General features: G+C 33.1%; 1 long non-coding RNA gene across 1 annotated transcript; it reads left to right on the top strand.

Annotated features, from left to right (window-relative positions):
• The first annotated feature begins 3,076 nt into the window (after positions 1–3,076).
• On the top strand, positions 3,077–10,134 carry LOC127714934 (uncharacterized). The gene is made up of 3 exons (XR_007988008.1): positions 3,077–3,347; positions 7,964–8,051; positions 9,418–10,134. It is a non-coding gene; the product is annotated as an uncharacterized LOC127714934 (long non-coding RNA).
• The last annotated feature ends 478 nt before the right edge of the window (positions 10,135–10,612 follow it).

Below are 10,612 nucleotides of genomic sequence, written 5' to 3'. Positions count from 1 at the left end.
CGTTCTAATCAAAATGATGATTGGTATTGAATATGATCATCGGTCATGCATGACGTATCCCAAGTAACTTCTTTAATGTTGTTTTGATTTTATCAAAACCAAAATTATAAGATCAAATATTAAATTATCTATCGAATGTATACCCTCAACGCTCACTAAAACATATATACATGTCCTGAGTGACTTTTTATGTCCTGTCTGCACTCAGGCGGTCCTGGGCGGTTTTTAGACGTACCGTTAATTTATAGGCATATATTTGAGGCTGTTCTTAATTATGTACATTATCTATAGGTATACATGTATCAGACAAAAAGACTTTCAAATGAACTTAGTTCTAGTTATCTTAGTTCCTAGTCACAGGCACTTGTCTCAGAAAAAAAATTTCCTATATACTTTTAATGTAGTAGTAGTCTCAGGTTATATTAAGCAGGGACTTTCTATACTAAGTTAGTATAGAAAGTCCCTGTATTAAGGTATATAGAAAACAAAATTCTGAGACAAGTGCCTGTGGTCCTAGTGTGAAATAAATCCACTGGGAATTGGCCTTTTTAAACACATCTATATATACGTTTTCTCAAGGGTTTGTACATGAAAAGTGAAATTATGTTTACTCAATGCGTAGTTACATAAGTTTATTTGCTACTTTTTTCTTCTTTATTTTATATAAATGATTGTTTTTTTAATTTTAACATTTTTTTCTTCGAAAAAATTGTAATGTTGCAATAGGGAATGGACATAGATACTTAACCACATTTAACGAAAGAAATTGTGTGTAATGTCATCAATCTGTATTACACATAGACAGGATGTTCTCTAGAAAACTATGGTATTTCTAATACGTTATACACACCCCAGGGTACACACACTGTCGTAATGGAAAATTACTGCATGCTTTAATTACCTGTAATCAGCCATGCAACAAATCAGTTGACTGACCATGTCATGACAGTTTAAAAAGTTTTTCCTCAGATCAAAACGGAATATTCATTTTAACTTTAAAATTTAAAACTTTAAAAAGTATACTTTGACATAATTATGAAGTAAAAGAATTTAACAATTTAATAATCGGATTTTTCCAAAGATTAAGATACAATTATATTTATTATTCTGGGACTGACAGATATATCACAGGCACTTGTCTCAGAATTTTTTTCCTATATACTTTTATTAAAGTATATAGGATTTTTTTTTCTGAGACAAGTGCGTGTAAGATATATACATGCATAAGTCCCAGACATATATAATTGTAAATCAAAATGATTTACATAATTACTGGGAAATAATATAATGTTTCAGTTATGTTGATGTCACAAATACACATGAATTATTTGATGATGCATGCTGGAATTTCTTATCTAAATGCATGACGGTGACCACAGACATATATATATATATATATATATATATTCATTTACTGATTCTATAATTTCTTGAGAAAAAAAAACAGGAGGGAAGTCAGAGGGAAGTGAAACAAACATTTTAAGCTTTTATAAAAAATTGTTGGGAAAACAGTTAAATACGACACTGAGTTTTGAAAAAAAATTATGATATATTGGTCTTAATTTTTTTTTAATAAAGATAGAAACAATTTATTTTTTTTTTAATAAAGATAGAAACAATTTTTTTTTTTTAATAAAGATAGAAACAATTTTTTGTCCTAAGAAAAAAAAACAATGTCCCCTTTTTAGCCACACCGACACACGCCGATGAATGAAGAATTCCAAGTAGGGTCACCCGGTCACATTTTAAAACTTTTTCAGTCGCCCAGTCTCAAAAAGCAGTTTTGACTGGCATTGTTTTTAGTCGAATTATATTTTTGCAGGTCAGGTTGCAAAGTGGCAGGTCGGATTTGACCATGATAACGGTCCTAAAAAATATCAGAAAAAACGTTGAATCAAACGATATGAACCTACGCAGTTTTATATTATAAGACTGACACACACCAGTGTGCTAACTGTGCTGGGTGAGGTGTTGTAACTTGATATACATGTATCATTAAGTTACAGTATTGTAAGGATTTGCCTGCCTTTTTACAGGGACTTTCTATATTAACTGTTAGTATAGACTGTCCCTGGCTTGAAAGTATGGTTCTCTGCTCATCAACGGGTGCGTGATTAGCAAATCAAATATCTTGTAGCATTAAAATACCGAATGTAGGACAGAAAGTCACAGGACAAAAAGTCACGGACAAAAAGTCACGGACAAAAAGTCACAGGACAAAAAGTCACAATTCAGTTTTGAGATTATTTTTCTTTAAACAAGAAAACACTAATTTAAAAAATAAAATTTTTGTTTTTTCTTGAACTATTATATACGAAGCAACTTTGTAATTAACATTTATTCAATAAATATCAATAATGATCAAATAATTGTTATGAAAACAAAATGTCAAAGTGGCTTGGTACATAAATGGCTTCATTGTGCCAAGAAATATATCCTTTGCATGATTAAAATTTAATAAATTTCCATTTAACAAGGCTTATGCACAATTTCCTAAACTTAAAAATGAATATATGTAATAAAAAGAAAATATTTCAAGATCATTCTCTTATATATTCAAACAATTGTCAACAAATTATTTGTGACTTTTTGTCCTGTGACTTTTTGTCCTATCAAATTTGTGACTTTATGTCCTGTGACTTTTTGTCCTGTGACTTTCTGTCCGTTTACCAAAATACCTAGGGGGGGGGGGGGGGGGGGGTAGTGGGGCACTTCAATACTTAATTGATAGGGGGTGTCGCCGCTGGGGATCTGTTACCCCACCTTATTCATATAATTTAGATCTTAAAAATGTATACCTTTTCATATATTGCGTGGGTAAAATTGTAACCTTTTCCCATATTGGTTGGTTTTCGTGGGGTGTGTTGGAAAAGTGGAATATTTGCGGCTAAGATTCTGTATGTAATGTTTACTTACGGCGAGACTTTCGGCTGTGAAAAAATTTGACAGGGCTTTTCATATACAAGTACTTAGTAATTGGAACTTTATCGACCTTATCATATATTTCTGATAGTTTTCCCCACCTATTCCCATATTTTCAAGCTGGAAGATAGAAAGTGCCCTTCCCCCACCGAGTAAAATACACAAATGTATAATACCTTAATTCAGGAGCACAGTCTGTCTTTACCGTAAATAACTTCGAGATTAATATGTAAGTTTACTTTGCTAATCGATGTTCCTGTAATTCAGATTTAAATTTATTTGTGAGACCCCCGTCACTATTTATATTCACTCAAAGAAAGGGGTTCTCCGTTACTGGGAAAATCTTATCTGATTCAGGATCAATTTCTCGGTTACACTCCCCTATCACCAGTGATTCTTTGTTGTAAGCTGACATTCTGAAAAAGGTATACTGTTGACTATCAATTTGCATGATTAGTTACAGATGTCGACTCGGACTACTGCAAAAGACAATAATTCAGTTCACTGATTTAGATTGAATAGTGGTTCGGTTAATCCCCTCTTCCCCAAACAAGTAAGAATTAGGGAACATCTTTTGGTAGTCCAAATAATTATGACGTCTAGCAAGGCTATTTTAATTTTTTTATGCCCCCGGAGTTATGGTGGGGGCATTAAGTTTTACCCTTGTCCGTCTATACGTACGTACGTCCGAACGTCCCAAAATTGGTTTCCGTTCTCTAACTTGAGTGTGCCTCAACCAAATGTTATGAAACTTATACACAATGCTTATTACCACAAAACACAGATCAAGTTTGAATTTTGGTGGCGTCACTTTAACCGTTCTAGAGTTATGCCCCTTTATAAATGGAAAAATTGCAAAATTTTTAGTTTCCGTTCTCTAACTTAAGTTTGCCTCAACCAAATGTTATGAAACTTATACACAATGCTTATTACCACAAAACACAGATCAAATTTGAATTTTGGTAGCGTCACTTTAACTGTTCTAGAGTTATGCCCCTTTATAAATGGAAAAATTGCAAAATTTTTAGTTTCCATTCTCTAACTTAAGTTTGCCTCAACCAAATGTTATGAAACTTATACACAATGCATGTTACCACAAAACACAGATCAGGTTTGAATTTTGGTGGCGTTACTTTAACCGTTCTAGAGTTATGCCCCTTTAGAAATGGAAAAATTGCAAAATTTTTAGTTTCCATTCTCTAACTTAAGTTTGCCTCAACCAAATGTTATGAAACTTATACACAATGCTTATTAGCACAAAACACAGATCAAGTTCAAATTTGGGTAGCATCACTTTTACCGTTCTTCAGTTATGTTCCTTTATAATTTTTCTATCTATCTATCTTCATATTTCCGCACTCAGTCACAACTTTAACTATTACGTGCCCAGAAAAAAGTTAAAATAGCCTTGCAAGACGTCATAATTATTTTGGACTAATCTTTTGGCAAATATGGTCGAACCACAGTGGTTTGTTACAATTTGCCGGGTTTCCTATCCTTACGAACCCTGAAAAACTTACCAGACAAGGTGATAAAAAATCTGTCTCCCCTTTTTATCCCACCAGAAAATCAAAAGGTTGTCTCCTTACACCTACATGACAAAAACATATACAAATATGGTATCATTGCCAATGTGACGGCTCTTCAACAGAAACTAAAAACGTAGAAGTTAACAACTATATTGGTCACCGTACAGATTTCAACAATGGGCTAAAAAGCCAAACTGCGTAATAAGCTACAAAAGGCCAAAATAGAAAGACAATATCTGACAAGGGTAGAAATTTCAGAATGTTGAAAAAAAAATCTACTGTCCATTTGCATCAAAACTGACAGCTGACTCATAGGAGTTGTTGCCTTAAATACAGATTTTAACCTTTTTTTTTTCTTCGTTTTTCTTGAATTTGCCTTTTTATCTCGAAAACTGTAATAATTCAAGAGAAACTTAAATCTTATTAAAAAGTTATTGCTTTTCAATGATGATTTTGATCCAGTTTTTGCAAAAACTTGGAAACTTTAAATCTTGGGTAAACTCCTTATATTATACTGCCGGGTCTCATGGTAGCGTGTTCACCTCAAGTGCAGAAGGTTGTTTATTTTGAACTCAACCGGGTATTTAAACCAAAGACTTTAAAGTTGGTATTTGCTGCTTCTCCCCTAAGCACACAGTATTATTAAGGAGTAAGAGCAAATACTGGTTTGTTCAGAGTCAGAATAATGTGTCAAGGTAAGGTGACATGTCTCTCTGAGAACTAGTGTAAGAGATAAATTAGTCCTGGTAAAAATTGTCTGGTCAGACAAATATAACTAGTATAAAAAGTCCATGGATACAGAATTTACTAGTATATTTATTCCGATGTCAGTAAAATATTATTTATGTCCCCAGACTAATTTTCCTAGTCCATGACATCACTATTCCTAGGTAAAAATGTCAGTTTTTTATATGACTGCAAAAAAATTTTGCCGTCGTATATTGGTATGAAGTTGGCGTCGTTGTCGTCTTCCGAAGACACATTGGTTTTCGCACTCTAACTTTAGTTAAAGTGAATGGATCTCTATGAAATTTTACCATAAGGTTCAATACCACAAAAAGAAGGTGGGGATTGATTTTGGGGGTTATGGTACCAACAGTTAAGGAATTAGGGGCCAAAAAGGGGCCAAAAATAAGCATTTTTGTAACTTCCAGACATAACTTGTGTGTTAGTGTATGGATCTCTCTGACATTGTACCACAAGGTTCCATATCACAAAGGGAATGCTGGGATTGATCTTGGGGGTAATTGCCTTCAAATTTTAGGAATGAGGGGCCAAAAAGGGGCAAAAAACAAGCATTTTTCTAGTTTCATGACAATAACTTGTGTGTAAGTGTATTGATCTTTATGAAATTGTACTACAAGGTTCCATATCACAAAGGAAAAGCTGGAATTGAGTTTGGGGGTAATTGCCCAAAACGTTTAGGAATAAGTGGCCAAAAATAAGCATTTTTCTAGTTTCCAGACAATAACTTGTGTTCAAGTGTATGGATCTCTCTGAAATTGTACTGCAAGGTACCATACCACAAAGGGAAGGCTGGGATAGATTTGGGGGTAATTGCCTCAAAATTTTAGGAATTAGGGGCCATAAAGGGGCAAAAAAACAAGCATTTTTCTAGTTTCAGGACAATAACTTGTGTGTAAGTGTATTAATCTTTATGAAATTGTACTACAAGGTTCCATATCACAAAGGAAAAGCTGGGGTTGAGTTTTGGGGTAATTGCCCTAAACGTTTAGGAATTTGGGGCCAAAAAGGGGCCAAAAAACAAGCATTTTTCTAGTTTCCAGACAATAACTTGTGTTCGAGTGTATGGATCTCTCTGAAATTGTACTGCAAGGTACCATACCACAAAGGGAAGGCTGGGATTGATTTTGGGGGTAATTGCCTCAAAATTTTAGGAATTAGGGGCCATGAAGGGGCAAAAAACAAGCGGTTTTCTAGTTTCAGGACAATAACTTGTGTGTAAGTGTATTGATCTTTATGAAATTGTACTACAAGGTTCCATATCACAAAGGGAAAGCTGGGTTTGAGTTTTGGGGTAATTGCCCTAAACGTTTAGGAATTTGGGGCCAAAAAACAAGCATTTTTCTAGGTTCCAGACAATAACTTCAAGTGTATGGATCTCTCTGAAATTGTACTGCAAGGTACCATACCACAAAGGGAAGGCTGGGATTGAGTTTGGGGGTGATGAATCATAAGGGGGTTCAAAAAATTTGGGGGGGGGGATTTTTTTTTCCTTTTTTTTCTTTAAAATTTTCTATTTTAAATTGGTTATTTCTGATTTAAATATAAAAGCAAATAATAATGATATGGTTTGAATAAGTAAATTAAAAAATTTTAAGTTCTTAGACCACATTCATTCTGTGTCAGAAACCTTTGCTGTGTCAAATATTTAATTACAATCTAAATTCAGTGCTGTATCAAGCTTGAATGTTGTGTCCATACTTGCCCCAACTGTTCAGGGTTCGACTTCTGCGGTCGTATCAAGCTGTGCCCCAGCGGAGCATTTGAACTAATACTGTATGCAACATGTCAAGTATATTTGGTGTATGAAAATTTTTAAGGATGTACATGTTAGTCTGGCATGTTTTATTCGACCTTGACCTCATTTTTATGGTTCATTGCTCAATGTTATTATTTTTTTTTTTGGTTAGTTTTTCTATTTTCTTATTTTCAAATTAGCAATAGGTCAACTATATTTGGTGTATGGAATGATTGTAAGGTGCATATGTCTGACTGAGAAGTTTCATCTTAATACCTTGACAATATTTTCATAGTACATTGGACAATGTTTAGTTTTTGTGGTTTTTTCGGATACTGTAAGCAATAACACGAATAAGGCCCCTATATTTGGTGAATGGAATGATTGTGAGATGCACATGTTTTATATGACCTTAACCTCATTTTCATGGTTCATTGGTCAATGAAAAGTTTGCATTGTTTTGTCAGTTTATCATATGCTTTAAGCAACAGGTAAATTATATTTGGCGGATGTCAGAGGCGGATTTAGGGGGGGGGGGCAGGGCCCCCTCCCCTTTTTGTGGGAAAAATTTGGTTGATTATATAGGGAATCACTGAAGCATGACTGGAGCGGGCCCCCTCTTAGTCAGTCAGTGGGCCCCCACTTAAGAAAATTTCTGGATCCGCCACTGGATGTAATGATTGTAAGGTGTGCATGTCTGTCTGTCAGATTCATATAACCATGATCGCATTTTATGGTTCTTTGGTCAATGCTTAGTTTTCTTGGTTTTTTCATTTTATCAGATATTATAAGCATATGTCTACTTGTTGGTGTATGGAATGACTGCAAGGTGTCATATAAAAATAAGAAGATGTCTGTCTGCCAAGTTTAATATTACTGTGACCTCATTTTCATAGAATATTGATAATATTAAACAGCAAAAATGATGAGCAAGACAAGATATACAAATGATCCAAAGTTGTCAGTTGCCTACTCATTATGTCATAGTAGTTATTGTCATTAAATGATTATGTTTACCCTTTATGTGTAGGGCAAGAACATTAAAGATAAAGGGAAACTTACTAACAAAAGAAATTATCAACAAAAATAGATTTACAGACGTCAACAAAACCTAAATGGTAAGTCCACTTCTATAAAAGTTATTGCCCTTGAATAATGATTATTATGAAAATAAGATGTGGTAGGATAAATGAGAAAACTATCCACCAGAGTTCAATTAAGTGGATATAAGCAATGAAATTACTTATGAGAGGCCAATGATGACCTGTAAATAATGAGAAAACCCATACCCTATACATGATATAGTCATCTATAAAAGACACCACAAACAAAATTTGGAAAAAAAACATCAATTCAAACTTCAAATATACCAGACTAATTTATAAAAAAAAACAAGTTATGAAAAAACAAATATGACGGATGTGAACCAACATCAACCACTGAACTATGTACAGGCTCCTGATTTTGGACAGGCAAAATATGGCAGGGTTGATATAAAAATAAGAAGCGGTATGATTGCCAATGAGACTTTTCTCCAATAGAGATCAAATGACATTAAATTTAATAAAATTAGTTCACTGTACAGCCTTCAACAATGAGCAAACCCTATACTGCATAGTAATATATAAAAGACCATGAAATAGCAAATGTAAAACAATTAAAAAAGGGCATGGCATCATTTAAAAAGGGCATGGTGTCTATCCATGCTAAACATGCTTTGGGGGAAACACCACAAAGGTGAAAGTTAAGTGCCTGATTTTTGCACAAAACAATAAACAAAAAACAAATATGATATATAGCAACAATTGACAACCACTGAATAATATGCCCCTGACTTGGGACAGACACTTACAAAATGTGGCATGGTTTAACATGTTTGCTGGCACCAAATCCTCCTCTTATTAAGGACAGTGGTGTAAGTGTCAGTTCAATATAAAAACTATAAAATCAGATGAAAAGGTTTTTTTTCTGCTCTTGAGTCAGGTTATTTTGATACATTCCCGTTTTCATTCTCAATTTTATTAACTCATTAGAATGCAACAAAGCAGAAAAACAGCTACCAAAAACACAGACCGGATGTGGCTGGAAATTTATTCTTTCCCTTTAACAAAAAAGACTCAACATACAGATCTATTAGTACTCACAGTTACTGACAGCTAATTCAAAGCAAATATCAACTAATAAAATAAACATTTGGTGAGCACCCAACCCACCCCTAACCTGGGACAGTGGTTTTAATAACAGCACAACATTTGAACAAACTGTAAACATTTGTTGCAATTGGCTGAACTCAAAAGACTGCAACAAGGCACAAAAAAAACAACTAATACGAAAACCATAGACACAAAGCACTGAAATAAGAGTTCTTACAATTTTAAATATTAAAATGAAATTTTTATCAAAATGTACATAAACATGATAAAATAGCCATTTTATTGCTGTATTTCTCTTCATTTATAATTTTTGAGTTTTGTGTATTTGTAGGTCAGACATCTTGGTTTTCATGATCATCATTCAACAGGTCAATACTGAGCAGCAAACTTAAAGTTGATATTTTTCTACATAGTGTGACTTTTTTATTAATTTGAAATGGAATGTGTTTTTTTCCTACATAAGAAAGAGGAAATTTCAACATAATGACTATAAACAAAAAGGAGTCATATCATCATGATCATAGATGCACAAGAACTTAATCATGTAAATGCAACAATGTAATTAACAATTGAAAGAAGGGAGGAATGAAAAAATATATTAGTATTTTATTGTCCAAATGAACTTGCTTTGTCCACTCATTTAAATCGCTCCATCCAATAAAGATGTACGGAGGAAGATTTTTGAAGAACAGATTGCAAAAATGTTTTGTCTAAGAATTGTAGGAATATTCTAGTGGATGAAATAATTTATTTACTTGACTCTTATATAGTGGACTGAATAATTGTTCATAGCAAGCTGAAACAAGAAAACTAAAACTTAACAGGAAAAGTGTTTATTTTATAAATTTGCAAATATAAATGTAATATTATGAACACCACAAAGGTATAAGATTCAAATCGTTTGCATATTCATGTATTGCAATGGAACTATAACAAAGAAAACTTTACCTCATGAAAAGAGTAAACTATTAACTGTGCTTTGTCAATTTATTCAGTCAGAATATGAAATATTTTTTTCAGTTCTATTTTTCATAATAAAACAAACAAGACCAAGATTTCTAATCAATATTTTTTTCTTTTATTAAGACATGTCATCATTCTATTTCAGTTAAATGATTTTATTTTTTGACTTTAAGTATTATTATACTTTCCAAAATAATAATAATCTTTATTGTCATATAAACAAATTAAAAACATGTTTGTGACAAAATAAAAAAAAACAAAATACACTCATATATATATTTTAAACTTTTTACTACCAAACAGAATTCATTGTAACATACACGTAACTGTATATGTATAATTTGAATTCCATAGGACTTTATTTTGTCCCATGGGATATTAAAAATCCCATGGGACTTTGTTTGTCCCATGGGACAACAAATATCCCATGGGACTACAATTATCCCATGGGACCCAAAAAAATCCTATGGGATTTAACCAAAATCCCATGGGATAATGGTCAATCCCATGGGATTTGCCGTATCCCATGGGATATTGAAAATCCCATGTTTTTCTAAATCAAA

This window comes from Mytilus californianus, unplaced genomic scaffold (genome assembly GCF_021869535.1).
Source record: "Mytilus californianus isolate M0D057914Y unplaced genomic scaffold, xbMytCali1.0.p SCAF_9, whole genome shotgun sequence".
Lineage (NCBI taxonomy): Eukaryota > Metazoa > Mollusca > Bivalvia > Mytilida > Mytilidae > Mytilus > Mytilus californianus.
Note: the sequence above shows the minus strand (reverse complement) of the source record. Positions and strands in the feature narration are given on the sequence as shown.